Source organism: Aptenodytes patagonicus, chromosome 5, assembly GCF_965638725.1.
Source record: "Aptenodytes patagonicus chromosome 5, bAptPat1.pri.cur, whole genome shotgun sequence".
Classification (NCBI taxonomy): Eukaryota; Metazoa; Chordata; class Aves; order Sphenisciformes; family Spheniscidae; genus Aptenodytes; species Aptenodytes patagonicus.
Window position 1 is genome coordinate 5503544 of NC_134953.1, and position 19335 is coordinate 5522878.

General features: G+C 42.0%; 1 protein-coding gene across 9 annotated transcripts in view; it reads right to left on the reverse strand.

Annotated features, from left to right (window-relative positions):
* ZMIZ1 (zinc finger MIZ-type containing 1) overlaps window positions 1-19335 on the reverse strand; it is a 364718-nt gene that overhangs the window by 262750 nt on the left and 82633 nt on the right. Inside the window, exon 1 of one of the 9 annotated variants that reach the window (XM_076338393.1) lies at window positions 9294-9314. The exons of the other annotated variants lie outside the window; for them this stretch is intronic. The gene's annotated coding sequence lies outside the window, so the exon portion shown is untranslated. Of the gene's footprint in view, window positions 1-9293; window positions 9315-19335 lie in introns of those variants that run through there. 9 annotated transcript variants of the gene reach the window in all.

The window sequence follows — 19335 nt, forward strand, 5'->3', positions numbered from 1 at the left end:
ATTCAGTATTAGACATTGTGGGGTAAAGGCACAATGAATCACAGCTGATTAGCGCTAAGACTAACTCTAGCTGTGCCTGCGTGCACAGCAAGTAGCAAGACAGAAACCCAAACCCTGCAGGAAGCTTCAAGGGTTTCCAAGACAAAAATGTGAAAACAACCATTTCCATAGAAAGGGCTCTTCCGCAAATTGCTTAAACAAAGTGGTTTTAGTCCATTCCTTCCCTTACACAGAGCGGCTGTGGAGGTTTCTACTTATCCTTCCTGCAACTGAGGCATGGCTACCCTGCTGCTTGTTTGCAGATGAAGGAGGAGGAGGACAGCAACATGTAGTGTTATAAGCAGAGCACAAGGAGTCTGGCCACTGGCCCCTTCCGCTGAGGCTACTGGTGACTCACTAGCCAAGACACATGTACACAAACACACACACCTGCAAAAGATGCACTAAAAGCCGACTTTTGCATCTCCTTTTCAGAGACTTCTTCCCACGCTGCTACCTTCACCCCCTCTCACCCATCTCTGACCAGCCCAGGACTGTGCAAGGGAAGTTTGCATTTATAGCCTGCTGCTGGCATCACTGTTTCAGAAGTAAGGGCAGCAACACCAAAAGACATCAGCCTAGCTAGTTTCACAAATTTTGAATTCCTTCAAAACCATCTTTCCCCTGTAGTTGACTTCGCAAATACAACACGTGCTATTCACAGCTTTGGTTCAGTTCACCAATACTGCTACTCCGTGAAAAAATCCAAATACTGAGTTAAGGAAGTCATGGTTCAAAGCACCTATTATCGGTTGACTACGTCATCAAGAAATATCATTACTGAGTATTTATTTCCTAGATTAAATCATAATCAAATATTTCTGGACAGCAAAATAGACACCTTTAGCATCAATAGGAAGCCTGAAGGCAGTGTGACAACAGATGTAGGAGCCGCTATTGTGTCAACAATTCACGCATGGTGCTACAGACAGCTGAAGCTCGGAGACCAGCAACAGCAATTGTCTTTGTGCTGACCACATCAACTGCTCTCCTGGTAAGGCTTCTCCTTAGAACTCACTGGCATGCTCTATCTCATCTCATCCAAAAAACCCCCTTCCTCTATTTCTTGTCTTTATTGAGAAAATAGTTGAACCACAAAAAGTTATGCTGATGCTAGAAGCTGGGACATAAATAAAGCAGGACATACGTTCCTGCAGAAGACAAGACAGATGGTCAGGGACAGACAAACTTAACTCTAGTTTCCTTCATTTTGAACAAAGTGAAAGATTTTCAGAGTATCCATATGAGGAGAAATATTAAATCTATACACCAAGTATGTTTGACTTACATCCTTTTATGAGCCCCATGCTTTGTTAAAATTGTAAGCTGTTATTAACGGTGTTACTTTTGAAATAAGTAAATATATGCACTATTCTTCTGTCCTGGTTTCGGCTGGGATAGAGTTAATTTCCTTCCTAGTAGCTGGTACAGTGTTTTGGATTTAGGATGAGAACAAAGTTGATAACACACCCATGTTTTAGTTGTTGCTAGGTAATGCTTACACTAGCCAAGGACTTTTTAGTTTTCCATGCTCTACCGACTGAGCAGGCTGGAGGTGCACAAGAAGCTGGGAGGGGGCACAGCCAAACTGGCCAAAGGGACATTCCATACCATGTGCCGTCATGCTCAGTACATAAACTGGGGAAAGCTGGCCGGGGGGGCCACTGCTCGGGGACTGGCTGGGCATTGATCGGCGGGTGGTGAGCAATTGTACTGTGCATCACTTGCTTTGTGTATTATTATTATATTATTATCAGTTTATTTCAGTTATTAAACTGTTTTTATCTCAACCCACAAGTTTTTCTAACTTGTGCTCTTCCAATTCTCTCCCCCATCCCACTGGGGGGGGAGGGGGAAGCGAGTGAGCGGCTGCGTGGTGCTCAGTTGCTGACTGAGGTTAAACCACGACATCTTCAAACAGTAAACACGCAGCAAATTCATAAACCAAGAAATAGATTATATTTGTAACTAGCATAAAAAAAATCCCTGGGGACATATTTCTGGGCATCCAACACGAACTCTCACTTCAGACAGACTCATTTCTCCATCCGTACACACATACACGTGATCACAGGTATAGTTAGAGCTGTGTCTAACGCACAGGACAGCATTAGCAACAATGGGCAGAATTCAGGAGGTCTTGGAATGAATATGCCATACAAAGAATGGAGTGCTGGTAGCTGAGCAGGTAATAAGCCTTACTAAAATGAAGTTAACAGCAGCTAAATTGTATTTATTCTTTCACATTACTATTTTATGAAATAGAGCATATGCCTCCTGTACAGAAAACATGAACTTTTTGGAAAAAAATGAAAATTCAGCTCAGTGTCAGTGAATATAGTCAAAGTACAAGAAACAAGATGGCTTAGCATGGGCAAATATTTAAAAAAAAAGCAAACCCGCAAACAAAAACACCCCCAAACCAACCACAACAACAACAACAAAACCACCCTGAAAAATGGAACTATCCTGTTTTTATCCTCCTTGAAGTTCTTTAATTCATCATAATACTGGTTATAGTTGCTTTGAATTATCATACCAAATGTATAATTTCACCATGAGTTTCATTATAAGCAATGTTTAAATCTCCTGGAGTTTGGTGGTTATCTGAAAAACTACTCCTTTCACTCTTTTTCAGTTTTAAGGCATACTTTTAGTCTTTCTATTTGCAGACAGTATCTAGAATATGTGCCCACTGAAGCTGCAACAGCCAGTAGACGGAGTATTTTCCTCTAGCTTGACTTGCTATATACAAACATCTTACATTGGTAATACTGTTTGGTAAGCAATGCTGCCTCCTCTGAGCCTAGACAAGCACTACGGTACCATTTCGAAATGTCTACAAAGGGGCAAGGTGTCCGGTTCGTAGCCAGCCATGGGTTTGGTGGGACCGCCTTGAGCTCTGCAGTAAAACGAACAGCTCATTACTGAACTTTGAATTTTTAGCATCCTTTTTTAAACTCTCGCTCAAATAAGGAAGCGCCCCTGGAGAAGCAAAGGAGCGCACACACACTCGCAAAAAGTAGATGCTATGATTTGTGCTAACGAGACAGAAATAGCAGCATGACCGAGACCCAAGTACACGATATGACACGTGCAGCTGTCCAAATAGCTCTGCTGTCGGTGTCACTGCGTGCTAATGGCATTCCCTTCTGCTTGGCCTCGTCTCTCTACTTTACGCAAGAGCTTAAAAACTCAGGCACTTCCAAGCTCCACCTAGACTGAACTACTTACTTAAACAAACAGGAAAAATAGCCACACAACTAGTTAAGATTTCACTCGCTTTAGAAAGGATTCAAGAAAGCTTGGATCATATGGCAAGAACCCAAGTATCTCTTATTTCTGGAGTATTAAATAAAACGGTGGCAAATTTTTATTTTCTTTTAATCCTTATGAAGGTCTTCTTCAAAGGAAAAGAAGTAGAAAAAAAAAGCATTTCCATCTCCTGTACGGCAACAATTAACATAACATTGTGAAAATACCAGCAGAGGAATCTCTGTTTACCTGCCATCTCCCCAAGAAGATATTTTACTGGAGAAACTACTTTCTGGTGATGTACTGCATGCATTTTGTGCACCACTTTTGTGTTTCAAATGCCCTAGAACAATTTCAAGCACACGAACACAGATTAGAAATATCCCCAGTGATTTAGCAGTCCAGCAGAGGTATACCATGGTGCTGTGATATCTCCTATTTTTTATTATTATTATTATTTTTAAAAAACAAACCTCACCTGAATTTCAAGGAAAGAAAAACACATTTTCTTTAGTTTGAGATTTATACTCTAATTGCATTGTAATCCCAGCATAATGTGGTGGATCCAGCATCCCTGCCACTTCAGTTCCTTCCTCATAGCACCCATACAGCCAATAAGATATTAAGAGCTAAAAATATCAGCCAAAAGACCTTTCTTCTCTATGTGATTATGTGTGCCTGCAACAGAGTCTACTCAATGCCAGCAAAATACAGATAAAACAATTTTAGGCATTTTTGGGAGCATGCGTATTTTCTAAGTTCTGAATGCCATCACATGAACTTGGACCTAGATTTCAGTTTCAGATTCTAAACTGGAACAAAATTTTGTATAGACCAAGACAAGAAAAAAAAAAAAAAAAAAGAAGTTTATTTGTGATTTAACTGTGGCACCAGAGTATTAGAAACTAGCTAAATACAGCAAAATACACACCACTTCTTTACTAACCAACAAGAAGGGAGCTGAAACAGAGAAGTATTTATCTACCTTGTTAGCCCAAGACATTTTTAGTGAAATACAGGTCTTTCCTGGGTCTGTAGCCCACCAGATGGACTCTGCTGTGCACAACGAACAGAAGAGCTCACACACCACAGGCATCGGTGATCAGACGCTCAGGGCAATCAGACGCTGAAGAGTATACCAGGCACTGCTGCACCTTCTCCTAAAGTGTCTAGACAGCCAACAGAAAGCACCTTCTCACAACCAATATCATTTTGGGTGTAGTCAGGACTCCTGTTCTCCTGTGGGCTTTTATAGATGTAAAAGAAAATACAGATGGTCAGCCCTGGACACTACAGCTTTTTACCATCTTTAAATTCTCTTGAGAAAATATCATTGCTTCAAAAGAAATTAAAGCTAGACATCAAAAGCAATGCAGAAAAATCACTTACCAAAAAAGCAAGCATCTCTTTGCCAACACAGTAATAAAGCACCAAATGCATTCAGAGCCCATAAAAATCTAGCAGGTTGAAGGTTTACACACAACTTGTTTAAAAAAAAAAACAAACAAACAACTACCCTGTATGTGGCTTAAAACAGAACTACCATATATAAGTATGCCATTAAGGATTGAGCCATTCTACCTCAGGCAATTAGGGGAAAAAAAGTCATCTTTATGCCTGCCAGCCTAGCACAAAGCTCAGAGCCCAAGATTTCTGCTTGGCCTCGGCTGCAGCAAGGGTTTATACCCCATCCAAGGAGATCACAGTCACCTGCGCATCACCCCATCCCGGCTGCTGGCATTGCCACGCACCTGGGCAGAAAGGCCAGGTGAGGGTGGAGAAAGGCAAATTTGATGGAAACACTCAACATCTGCGCAAATTCATGAGTTCAATTTAATTACCTCCCAACAGAAAGATTAAATAGGGTGCAACTGGTGATATGAAATCGTCCTAATGGGTTCCACTGCTTGAATCCACCACTCATCAAGTTGAATTGATTTTTAAACAGTGGAAATTCAAACAACTCCCATGAGAAACTAACAGAATTCCCATCTCAATCAAATGCTTTGTAATAGTTACGTATAAAATGTGATTTTTGAGGAGGGAGAGTCGATTATTTCTTCCCATTTCATTCCTATAGGAGACCTGGCAAATTGATAGTATTATCAGAACAATGCTGGAATGCTAGCACGAACTGAGGATGAAAAGTGTACAAGCACACTATCAATAGTATTTTGCAAATAATTCAAAACCGCATTTTTTAATATAAGCAGTAGCTAAATATCTTGAGTGCTTAAAATAGCAGGACAGTTAGGCTATTGTTAAGTTCTTTATAATCCCAACCTTCCAGAAATACATTTCAAGGCATTCACATACTTGCAAAGTAATTTAAGATAGTAATTAATTTATATTTTATAGTATGTTCCCAAAGCAAAGATTTTGAATTTCACTGCTAATTTTGAGTATCCAACTGAGCTACTTCAAGCGTACCTGAATTCAGAATGTGCCATGAATCCTTTACACAGTTTCTACTTGGGCATGAACAATTTTTGAGCAAAAATCACTACTGAATTCAAGGAAGTCCTGATTTCAGCAAAAAAAGACTGTGTATTTTAATTAAAAAACTAAACACTGTTGTACAAAACCAATCCCCATCTTTTCACATGTATATAAGAAGATTTCTACGTAAACACACAAAATATCATACAGCTTTTTGGAGAAGGCTTTTTGCTATGACCTCTTAGATAGACTCAACTTCAACTATTTCCACTTCATTTCATCAGATGAAGATTTGAAAAATACATATCTAGAGCTGAAAATATCTATCTAGAGCTGAGATGCTGCCTGACAAGTCCTATCTCACAAGTGATTAATGTGCTGACAATTTGCCAAAAAAGGGTCTGTTTATCTGCTCAGTGGGCAAGCAAACATTTGCGAGGACAATTGGTATCTATGCAAGGCGGCCACAGACTGAGTGGTCATCAGGTGTTAAATAGCAACTGACATTTTAAATGAAATCCAAGGGCTATCAGCATCAAAGGTTCACTGAACTGGAGCAACTGAAAGAAAGGAGAAGGAAAGGGAGCAAACAAAATAGCTGGATGTCTTCTCAGTGGCAGTTCTGTCTGTTTAATTTTATTTTTGCTAATCGATAGCATAACAATAAAGCGTTTCCAATATTGTCTTTGTGTAATTCTTCTTCATTAAGTCATACTTGCATGAAAGGAAATCAAACTCACACAGCTTTAGAGTGAGGCTCTATTCCAGGTGACATCAAAGACTAAAACAGGAGGGGAGGAGGGAGGGGGGAAAAAAAAAAAAAGAAAAAAAAAAGAAAAAACCACCCTGCGCAATGTTAAATACCTAACAGGAGATGACAAATCAAATGGGAATTACTGTGGTAAAAACATAATTAAAAACTTGATTGAAGTTAAACAGAATTTACATAACACTGCAAATTAACTTTACGCTGAAAGTATTCACTGGGAAAGCAATAAAAAGGCATTTCATTAGTAATCTATATTTAAACAATACGTACAATAGAGTTGTTCTAATGAGAAACGTAGGGTTTTTTTAATAACAGCAGTTTCCAATGGCTGCCAAGAGACACTGCTATCACTGAGATTTCTGCACATAAACAATCAATCTTTGGCAATGCCATGTGTGGATTGTAGCCATGAGATCCAGCACAGGTTGGTGCTCTACAGCTTCTTGCTATAAATTAACTGCATTTAAAACACTAGTACACAGCCCTGGGCTACCCATTTAGCACGGACCGTCTGACCTCGCGTGAAGGAACAGCCCGATTTCAGCAGAACCAGCATTTCTGTTTTTCTTGAAGTTTTCTTTCTTAAAGAATGTACTAAAAGTTTTCAGGAACACACATCTGTCGCTACAGCATTTCGTTCCCATCTCCTTAGGGACACAGACTGTTTGCGATAGCGATGAAGAACCACACTGCAATCATTAACTAAGTCACATAACACAGTATTACTGGTAAAATAGTAATAATGAAAATAGTAATAACACCACATTAAATATAAACTACCCAAATGCATACCACTCATCTTCCAAATGCTAAAGTCAAAACACATACATAAAAAATGCACTATTACAATCCCAAGATGGAAACTTCTACAACATATGATGGAGTACATAAATTCAGTTTACCCCAGATTTCAGGGGGAATCCAAAAAGATTCCGTTCACTTAAGGATTTCTCACTTCTTCCTTATATCAAATAAGTTTTGGTCTTTTTCAAGCCGCAGATTCTTCACAAGTTCTGTTGAAAGTTTAACAGGCTTGCGGCAACAACCCTGCGTGGTCACCTTTTATAAATAATCCAGTTGTCTCCTCAGGTCACCCAACCACAACCTTAAGCCTGTGTCATAAAACCAATGAGGTAGTTTACATCAGTATTGTTTCCATATTTTTATGTTTCAAGCCAAGTGACAAAGTCCATCATTTTGAAAAAGGATTAAGCTGCCTTCAGGTGAAGGCAGCCACTCATTGCACTTTCTGACTAGAACTGGGTTTTCAACATTTAGATGGCAGCTCGGTGCTATCTCTACCTTTCTCTACTGGAAACACTTTAGAAAGCCCATCCCAGGCAACAGTGACTCTGAAAGAAAAATAATCAATCAAGAGAAAAAAAATTCATCAAAATCTTTGTTAATAAAAACAAAACACAAAAGTTTCTTCTGACAGAACACAAGTATTTTTATACCTTTCCTGTAGATATCTGCTGTGTGGTTTGGGTACTATAATGCAGTATTCTAGTAAAACAAAGTAAAACCAACAAAAGCAAGATTTGTTCTGTGTCTTGGAATGATAAACATCAGAGAGCTGCACATGAAAAGAGGCACTGGACACTATGAAACTATGATGTTGAAATCGATGCTACCTTAATTAACACACTCTAGGACATTCAGAGCAAAAGACTTGATTTTCTCTGGTTGACATGTGTCCAGCTCATATAAAAGGACTTAAGTGAAACGGCTATAAAGCCAAGTGATTTATTTCCCAAAGTGCCCCAAACACAAGCCACAAGAGTAGGAATTAAGGGAGATGCTCTGCAGACTATCCTGGAGCCTATAGAATAAGGAGCTCTTCCGAAACACGGAAAACGAGGGTTGCAGGCTTTCTGCTTACCACAGGACTACTGCATTCACCGAGAGATTGCCTACGCGCACCCTCCCCAGTTTTGTGGATCTGTATTTTAGGAATCAGTATTTTTATTTTTCTATGCCATTAAAAAGAAAATCTTTAAACAATGTAAGCGTCTGAGACGTTTTCTTATCAAACTGAGTTTGTTTTGGGTTTTATGTCAGTAAGAAAGAAAACAAGCAAATGGTGTTTCATCCTGTTTTGGCTGCTAAACTGCATTAAAAATATATATATACACACATAGAGATTAATTTCCTCCCGTTTGTTGAAAATCTGGTAGATAACATTTGTTGAACACTTGTAAATCACGCTAGTTTTACTTTTTCTGTCCAAAAACCCACAAGTCCTAGAATTAGAGAAAAAAAATAAAACCTATATTTCTTTTTTAAAAAAAGAACAAAAGGCAAAACAAACCAGAACACTCTATCTTGCCTAAGCACACAAATACCAATGTCATCTCCACACATGAGGTTTTTTGGAGCAGAAAGGAAACAGCCAGCTTACAACGCTGATGACACTTGCTAACCAACAGTAACCATGATGAAAGGCAACCTCAAATAAAATACCATAAAGATAAGAGAACTAGCTGGAAAAGAGTCCCATCACATTTACTCTAGCAGCCACCAGGAAAAAGTATGCATGACATTATTCCAACAACCGCGCTAGCGACCTAAATTGTCAAGTTACATGTTGCTCCTCTGCTAAAGGTTGCACACAACTTCCAGATTTAAAATATTTCATGCAAATTGTCGCATCCAAAAAATATCTGACATTATGCGCGAGATGTGCATATCCCACAGGTTTTCCATGCCATTGAACAAATTAAGGTCATCTTCCTTCCCACCTCCTGAGACCTGCACCCGTTCTGCTGTTACATCAAATTGCAGGAATTACCACAAACGAAGTTCCTTTTGAAGAGAGGGAGGGGCCCGCAAATCTCCGAAAGTAGATGGTAAGTCAGGCAAGACGTACGGCGAGTAGTATGGTAAACCTCACCAGAACCTCTCTCCTGGCGGACCAGATCCTCCCACGGGGTCAGCTTGTTGTGCCAAGGCCGGATTTCTCCAACTGGCAGAGAAAGGCGGGAGGAGGCACATTGTCCTCGGGCTCACCCAGGAGCGATGAGCTCAGGAGAAAGGAATTGCCCCATCAGTTCCGAGAAGAGTATCGACACACCAGAAAGCAAGCTGTGCTCAGTGCTTTTCCTTTTTTAACACGGTGTATTTATACTCAAGAGAATGCAGCTCACACGCAGCATCCACCCAGGTCGGAAAGACTACGCTTTCACCACAGAGGGCACAGAGAAAGGCCCGCGTTTCTAAATGCCTTTTCTATGCTAGCCTTATTCTGTATCCTGAGGCTAATACGCAGTCTAAAGGGGATGCTGGATTTGGGGGCAAAAGGACATAACTAAAGCTTGCAGTGGGGGTGGGAAATCATGTTGCAGTAAAAACTACAGGCCCAGCCAAGACCGCAAGTCCATTGTGCTACGCACTGTGCAAACACACGAGCATGAAACGATCTTTATTTCAAAAAAGCTTGTAATCCAATGAATTAAAAAAAAGAGAGAAAACACACAGCATTTTTTTTAAGGCTACTTATAAAAATATGAATGCCCAGAATATACCAACAGATGGGTTTTGGTAAAGTTGTTGCAAGCTTTTTATTTTTCTTTGGACAACAGCTATGAAATTAATTATACTTACGCTATTTGAAGAAAACGGTAACTTCATGTTCCAAACTTACGTTTGGAAAAGGGCTATTGCGGGAAAACAGAGCCAATGACGAGTGGGAAATTGAATATTCAAATATACTTTTAGGATTACTGAATATAAGTCATCAACATGGCAGGAAAAAAATTCCCCAAAACCTCTAACATCCGTGCCACCCACCGTGCACAACGAAGGTCCATCCTCTTCTCCCCCTTCCAAGGGTATGCCACACTGGCCGGCAGGTAACTGCAGTAAAGCCATTAGCTTAGATCTGCAAACAGGATAGCCGTGGTGTACAGTGACACTAACTGCTGTCTTGAGCTTGTACAGGGCCGAGACAGCTGTCTCTGTACCAATGGTACATTTTATTTCTAAAGCTGGATCAGTCCACTCCAAACCAGCTCAGCTGTATCTGTGCAGATATCCTAAAAATCAGAAGCAAGCACCACCTTCCCACACATCAAATGCTCAAGACAGTCCTGTTGCATAATCTCAGTCTCCAAATTCGAGCCAACCAACACAAAGTACTCAGTCCCGAAATCCATTCCGAGTGAAAATGATTAAGAAGAGACAAGAAACATAAGTTTGCCTCCTTAAGCAAACAAGAGGACACCATGGGCTAGGTCCTACAGCTGTCACCTCCCTTGAGGTGACCTTATTCAAGGTAACTCTGTTTCTCAGTGAGGACGATGGAAATTCAGATCCAAACTCCACTGGAAATTCTGTTTTCCAAATCAGGCCAGCAAACCCAAAGGACTAACAGAAACCAAGCGTGCCGCAAACTTACTATTGGCACAAGCATTGCCAAACACTCCGGCTTTCTATCTTCTTTCCTCTATACTGGGAGAAAGCAAAAAGTGATGTAAAAACCTTCTGCCATAAAGATCTACCCATGCACTTGATAATCTGAAACTATCTGCAACCCCCATTACACCTGAGGAGGCCCCGTGGCAGAAGAGCAGATTAGGGCACATTTATGACTTTAGCACACACATTTTTTTATTATCTTAAACCCATCCTATCCAAAATGAGGACAGGGATAGCGGCACAACTTCTGCAGGAGGATCCAGTATAGCTAGACCTGCAGGCATACAGCAATAGCCACTACTGCAAATCCCTAAATAGAGAAGGTAACACAAATATGAAGAAGGTAAAATGAATAAAGGTCTCATCCGGTGAACTGGGAAGAACCCAGAATATAAAGCACGTCATACAAGTCCTCTGCTCTTACCGAGCCTGAGCGCTGCTGCTGTCCTCTTACTCAGTTCAGCTCAAAATACTGAGCATCTCCAGCAATGTGCCAAGTCCTCTCAGCACCAACTGATTTCCAGAGGACCTCAGAGGAACTACCCAGGACTTCACAGTGCCCAAACTCTGCATCAGTATCGGTGCCTATCCATTCCCCCTTTACCTTGCCCGTGGCTTAGTTCACACGACCACTTCTCGTCACTGCAGGCAGCGCTTCGTGAAGTCAAAGTTCTCCGCAGACAGCTGCTTGCAACTAACTCCACGTGTGCACAAGGAATGAGGTCAGGAGCCACCCTCATCTACATACAGCTGTCTGTCCAAATCGTACGTCTGCAGGCAAAGGTAGGCTTTCCAAAAATGTAGACAGCAGCAGAAATGAAAGTCTAGACTAAAGATACTCTTGAACTAGATCCTGACCAAGACCAAGGGACTCTGCCCCAAAACATGGCCAGGCTCGGCATGGCATCCCGGAACGGAGCAAACGCTTCCCTCTTCCTCATAATCCAAGAGCTCAGCAACACTACTGCAACACAGCAGCCATGGCAGCCACAGACACAATTTAGGTGGAAAACCAGAATATACGTAAAAGTGCAAACCAAGTGCTTTTGTAATTTTTTTATAAGAGGAAGAAGGCTTTACCTTTCAGCCACGCAGCATTTAGCATTTAATACTACTTGTTTGTTCTGAGTCACTTGCCAGACACTGTTGGCAAAACAAGCAAGTTGAAGACAAATGGATCTCACACATTTAAAAAAAAAAAAAAGTTTTTCATTAAAAAAAAAAAAAAAAATCTAAGTTGTGGGTTAGAAGTACTGACAGAAAACCAAAAACCATTCCTTCAGAAGACAGATTTATCTCTATCTTTCTGTGCAGGTAATCCGTATTTTCATTTAGTGACATGTTGCACAGCTAAGAATTTTTCAGAAGCTGAGAAAAACTGATTTAACTCACTGGCCAGATTTTACTCAAGAAAAACAAAAAGTAATCTGTCATCTTTGAAACTCCTAGTCACTGTAAGAGGGAGAGACCAGTAATTTTAGCTGAGCATACAAAGCTTTTGCTGTCTCTCTCCCCAACCCAGCCTCAGAATCATCTCACACAACAGCCACCTCCAAAACTGTACTCTGACCTGCCATTAAGTTCTTTACTCGTTATGAATTAGGTCTGAGACTTTTTTTTTTTACTGACGCTCTATGTACATCTGTGCACATGAGAGCATACATGACTACATGCATATTGTGCGGATTTATTTTAGACAACACTTACAAACAAAAGAATACGTTAATGACGTGGCAGAAACCTCTTGCAAATGCTCTCTTCCCACTTCCAGCAAGCTTACTGGAAACAACATCAACTCAGCAGTCCTTGGGAAGTGAGAGTATGAGTTAGTACACGTTAGCGAATTCAACAGGTCTTCTACAAATTTAATAATTATACTCAATTTCATATACAAAGGTCATCATGAAATTCTTTACAGTTTTGTATTTCAACGGATTAATATTCAGCAGTAATTTACTTAATATAAGGAGTAATACCACAACATTAATTACCTCCAAACAGCAACACTGCACAGATTTTAACAGGGTGCATTGGAAGCCATACATTATTTAAGCTAGTGCGCACACACTTTGGCCATTTTTAGATCACGTTATATATTTTAAAAGGAAAAAAAATTCCAAATCTAACAGTCTCTCTTAGTACTCTGAGTCAAAAGAAATGGGATGTAGTTGAAAAGCTGAACAGTTTCCAGTTGTGAGAGAAGAGGAAGCGAGAACTGTAACTGAGGTTGGAAAACGGTGACACAGCCAGCTAGAGCAACGACACAACAGGGCAGTTTGCATAAAAACTAAGACTGAGCCAAAAAACTCTTAAAAGGCACTACTGCACAGTTATAACATCGCAACAGAGCACTGTCATGATCTAGTAAGAGGGCCTCAACTTTTACTATGGCTGCAACAGAAGAAGGGGCTACTTATCCCATAAAGATCCTGGTTTCCCCACCTCTGATCTGCAGGCCAGGCTGACAAACCAGAACTGACAGAAATGCCACACGAGATGAAGCAGTGACTACTACGGCACAGACCACAAAAGGCTGGCTTGCTTATGAAAAGGGGAAGAAGAAAAGAAAAGAAAAAAAAGTTGGCATCATTGCTTAGATTTAAAAAAAAAGCCTGTGCCATTAAAAGGCAAGGCATAAGGGAGTACCTGGAGACCCAAGGATGCAAGATTGCTTTATAGCAAAAAAAGGACAAACCTATTGCCTCCCAACCTCAAGCGTGAGTGTTTCAAACTTTGACCTCTGAGCTTACAAAGTCATATCCAGATCCATTCGCTTCTGGGTTTGCACTGACAGGCTGAAAAAAAAAAATAAGATGTCCCTTCCCTCTCACTGGGCCCAGCACTTAAATATTTAAGAGACCTGAAAAACGCATCCAACATCCACAAAGTCATGCAACATTGATCTCGACCTTCTGGAAGCGGAGGAGAAAGTCTCCTAGCTGGTATACAAACAGCAAACTGAAACAGCATCCCACCGGCACAACGCTGCCATATTGGCCTTGTTCCTTATGAAGCAGTCATGGAATTGAATTTAAAAAGAAACATGATACACCAAGCAACTGCTAGCAATGGTTTAGTTTTCATGCAGGACAATAAAAATAAGAAAATCCCAATTTCATTTTTTCCAGTTGCACAACAGTTGGATGGAAGGAAGCCTTGGCCCCAGCAGAAGACACATTGTCTTGCTGACCCCCCCCCAGAGGGATGGAGGTGCAGAAGGTTCATGTGGGCTGGGGGCAAGGGGATGGTGCTGGGTGGGGGAGTTTGGGAACGGGGAGAGAAGCTTGGCTTTCTCAGACCAGATGGGTTTACCACATTGAGTTCAAGCCTGGATGGCACAGCTGCAAGTTATAAATGTCGAGCAAGTGGCATCCCCTCTGGGCTGCCAAATTCCAGGCAATTAGAGCTAGCAGTGCCCTCAGCTCCCTGGTGGGTGCCTGGACAGAGGCACAGCAGCAGGGAAGAGCTTGCTAGAGGGGAGAGAGAGCAGGGAGGGGAAGAGCGCTGGTTTATGGCAGTATGGTAAATCAATTGCATTTTTTATTTCCACTGCTGAATATTATTACGCTCTCTCCATGGCTTTTATGAATGTTTACCTTACACCATAATGTATTTGCCAGAAATCAATAGTCTCTTACCCTTGCAAACTAGTAGCCAATGTCACCACCCTTCCACAGCTTGCAGATCAACTAGCGCTTCCCACTGCATCCAGAACAGGAAAACTGGTTTCTTACTTGTCGCATTTCGTACAAATCTTCAGCTAGGAGAGTGGAGATAAATACACCTATTTCAAGGCAGCTGCCAACAGCTTTTAAAACAAAGCCTGTGTCTTAAAATATGCTTTTCCATTGAGCAAGTATGGAGGGACCATTACGGGCCCTCATTAAAGAAACAGCTCATACCAGGAATATGAGCATTTTGAATTGCCTCATCAGGATGTGCTAGGGATGGTTTACTCTCAAGAGAATTGGAAGGAAGGGAAAGATGCTCTTACACAATTCAAATGACAGTAGCAAAAATTACTATTCTAAATACAAGTAACATATAGAGGACCAATCATGAAAGGTGATGCACATTTACGTAACAGTTTTAAATACGACAATTTTTTAACTCACGTGAGCAAAAAAAAAAACCAAAAAAACAGGAGACACCATGCCTGTTATTAAGGCATAAAAAAAAGACATGATACTCTAACATGTCTCATAGCTTTCTCCACAAACTCTTTCTTCCTCTATCAGTCCCCTGCTGAATCATCCAAATTCCAGTCTCCAGCCTTTGCTCCAAAGCTCAAGCCAGGTTCCCTAGAAATTCTTGTCCTGAATTTAAAAAAAAAAAAAAAAAGCTTATAATTGTTCCCCACTTTGCTACAGAACCTCCAAAAGCAGCAATAACCTTTTTAGGTAACATCTGTATATCCCCTTAGCCTCCATACTCTTTTCAATTACACTTTGTTTGGTTTAAAAATTTTCTCTGCTGTAAAGAGGTTAACAGCAATCTTTTCAGGTTCTCTAACTTATCTCCATTTATTGTTTATCCTCCTATTCTGGATCTGGCTTTCAAAGCTTCAGACTGCTCCCTCTGATCAGAAGACCAACCATATCCTGGGCTGCATCCAAAGCAGCGTGGCCAGCAGGTCGAGGGAGGGGATTCTGCCCCTCTGCTCTGCTCTGGTGAGACCCCACCTGGAGCACTGCGTCCAGCTCTGGAGCCCTCAGCACAGGAAAGACACGGACCTGTTGGAGCGGGTCCAGAGGAGGGCCACGAAAATGATCAGGGGGATGGAACACCTCTCCTGTGAAGAAAGGCTGAGAGAGTTGGGGTTGTTCAGCCTGGAGAGGAGAAGGCTTCGGGGAGACCTTATTGCAGCCTTTCAGTACTTCAAGGGGGCTTCTAAAAAAGATGGCGACAGACTTTTTAGCAGGGCCTGTTGCGACAGGACAAGGGGGAATGGCTTTAAATTAAAGGGGGGTAGATTGAGACTAGATCGAAGGAAGAAATGTTTTATGCTGAGGGTGGTGAAGCACTGGCCCAGGTTGCCCAGAGAGGTGGTGGATGCCCCATCCCTGGAAACATTCCAGGTCAGGCTGGACGGGGCTCTGAGCAACCTGATCTAGTTGAAGATGTCCCTGCCCAGGGCAGGGGGGTTGGACTAGATGACCTTTAAAGGTCCCTTCCGACCCAAACTTTTCTCTGTTTCCATGATCTCCCAGTGGGCAGCATCTGAAACTGGTCTTCTGGTCCCCTGAACCCCATCCCGACTCATCTGCAACTGTGGGGGTTGCATGGAGGAGCTCTGCTGTGGCTGGCTTTCAGAGCTTCAGACTGCTCCCTCCGACCCTTAACAAAATAATAATTTAGCATCCAGGTGATGGTGCCTCAGGGGCTGCCAGAAAAGCTTTAGCAAGAAGGGCTCGCTCATCGCCCAGAATAGAGGGTATCTGCTGTGGAAAATGGCAGCCCTTACTGGGAAGTATGAGACTGCAGGAGGTCCCCTACCCTACACATGCAAGTAAATCCCTTTTTCTTCCCATTGACTACATTTTAGCATAAGTTCCTATGACTACATCAACAGGTGCTAAAAAACCCCAAAACTTAAAATAGTCGAGTCATCCACATGTAGTGGAGTAGGGGCTTCTTTCCTCTCTGCAGCATTGAACAAAGAAGCCGAGTGTGGATTTTATATACAACTTCACCTAAGTAGTGCAGCTACTGAACTTCTATCAGAGATGAGCTATAGTTCCTGCACGCGCACTCAGCTGCCTCGCTGAAGAACACCTGCCCTGAACCCAGTACAGAGATGACCGTACCCACCATCCACCGCCATGCTCACTGACCACATGCCATCCCCTCCTAAGAGCATCACTGAGCTAGAGCAGAAACAATCACCTCATGCTCTTGCCCAGCTCTGTGGTAGGTTAGAAGTCCATCTGTCTACAGGCTTGCCTTTTCCTGTGACCCACCTCTGAGCACAAAGGGTGAATTGTAACCTTGCTGCTGCACCAGGCAAACACGGGAGAGAAAGTGCCCGCTTGCTGCTCTTATGAGCAGCCCCCATGCTTCCCCCCGAAGGGACTCTCTGTTGCTGTCTAATACTCTTCTGCAAATAGGCAAGTGCCAATTTCCACTCTGTTAGGACTAGTAAATTTTATGTTTGTAATGCCTGGTTGGTGAAGAGAAAATAACAGGCTTGTTCATGAAAAGCCCAGGGTTGGTAGTGCAAAACAGCGAACCGGGAAGCTGCTTCGAGCAGAGCTCGATCCGTCAACCCGGGCTCAGATTATACCTCTACAAAGCCAGAAAACTGCTTCTGTGGGGGAGAGCCATCATTCAAACGACAGCCTGAGATAAACCACAATCTGATGACTGTCACAGTCCCTTTGACACCAACACTTACCATCTCCTAGTGTTTACAGACTAATCAGTTTAGCCTTCCCAACTGGCTGCATACAAGGCAGCTGCTCATCATGGCTTGCGTTTTCTTAAAGCCTCCCAGAGCAGACGCCCAGGGCTCTGTAATTTCCTCCTCTCCTCCAGCTCAGACTGCCCGAAAGGAGGAGGAAGAAAGAGACATTCATTTTCACAATTCCTGTGTTGTAGAGAATCCTTACTCATTTCTAGTGAATGCTCAGGATTTGATTAGCTGTTTTTAAAGAACAGCCTTTCACATAAACCTCAAAGTTAACAGTTACTACAGTAACAATTCAGTTGGTATTTCTTTTTTTTTTATTTTAAATTAAACAAAGTATTATAAAAATATTTATATTACCGGATTTTAGAAAGGTTTTCTCAGGCATTGAAGTTGATATACTTGTAATATACACAGTCTTGTTTTATATCTAACTTTTTTTTTTAATAAATTACAGAAGTAGGCTTCTTTGATTGCTCAGAGCATCCAGCATTAAATGCTGGGGCATAGCTTTAGGCATAATTGTACTACTGAATTCATCAGCTGCCTAATCATCATTCATTTTGCATCTATTTCTGCTAATTAAAAAGATAAAAACTCCTAACAACTTTTACATAAATACTGTATTTGTTCTCCGCAAAGACACAAGGCTAATTTACCAGCGATTAACTGATTATCTAATTTTATAGCTGTCACTCCACAAGGACCCGCACCCAGGGCCACCAGGAAAGGAAATGAAAAGGCCAAGCAAAGTCAGTACCTGCTGTCACCCACTCTTGTCTGACTTGGGACAGAAAGGGTAACAGCCTCGGCCCCAGGCTGCGCATGCGGGCTCTGCTGGCCCCACAGCTAGTGGGGGTAAAGGACAGGTCCTCAGTGGAAAACCTCTCTTAGCTTCTGTGAGCGCTCAGCCAGGCACTAAATGACCCAGCGGGAGAGCAGAAACCTGCTGGCCACAAAAAAATCTGGCAAGGGCACTACACAGAGCGAGAGCTCAGGGTGGTTATACAGCCTTATAAGACCCTCTGCCGCAAGCTGGAAATTAACTTCAGCGTGCTCTCTCTGCCCTCCTCCCTTCACCTGAAGTCCAGTATAATGCAGACTCCGCGGCAGCATCCCCTCTGCTTAGGCCCCTGCTAACACCAAAATCTTTCGCATTCAAAGAACAGCTGTCAGCATTTAAAGATCTATCCTCTTCCAAGGGGGAAAACCCGGCCAGCTCTCAGAAGCAGAGGGAAGAACCGCCTCAGGTACCAGCTAATCCCTCCAGGCACACGTGCCGTGCTGAGAGCAGAACCCAACTGTGACCACATCCCCACCAACCATGCAGACCCCCGGGGTGAGCTGAGAGCACGTGAACTGCAGCACACGAGAGGTAATGCAGAGCATCCTTACAAGGAGCAGCTTTTTTTTTTTTTTTCTTAACCCAATTACATTTAGTTGAAAAATCAAATAACTTGAGGAAGGTAACTTTAACCTGTTCAATTTTAATGAATTTTCACCAATTTCCATGCACAGCTGTTGCTAACCTTGTCCTGGTTCCAGAGGTACATGCAGCATAAGCAGCTGTTAAAGCAAGAATGAACAAGGGTGACACCACCAACATTAGTTTTGTAGGCAAGTGCTGTTTAGCTCTCCATAAATTTTCTATTAGAGCATTAATTAGAGCCATTACCACTCCCAAACCCTCCGCTCCCCGCAGGCGATAGCAGGATAGGCAAATTATTTCAACAGGCAGGGATAGGCATTTAAGATCTTTATGGCACCTTGGAATTTTGTCACTACATATTTCAAAAGCAAAAGAGGAAAAACCAGCATAGTCATATTCACTTTTGATAACAGATGAGGAGTCACTTTTAAATATTCCTTTTTTGACCAAACTTAGCAACACCCTCAAATGGGAGAGGAGGTTGGAGAGACAATGTGTTTCAGCTATGCAGAGACATGAAGTTATCTGCTTTTTTAATAAACTGGACAGAAAGATATAACTGAGTACTCGGTGAGGTGCAAT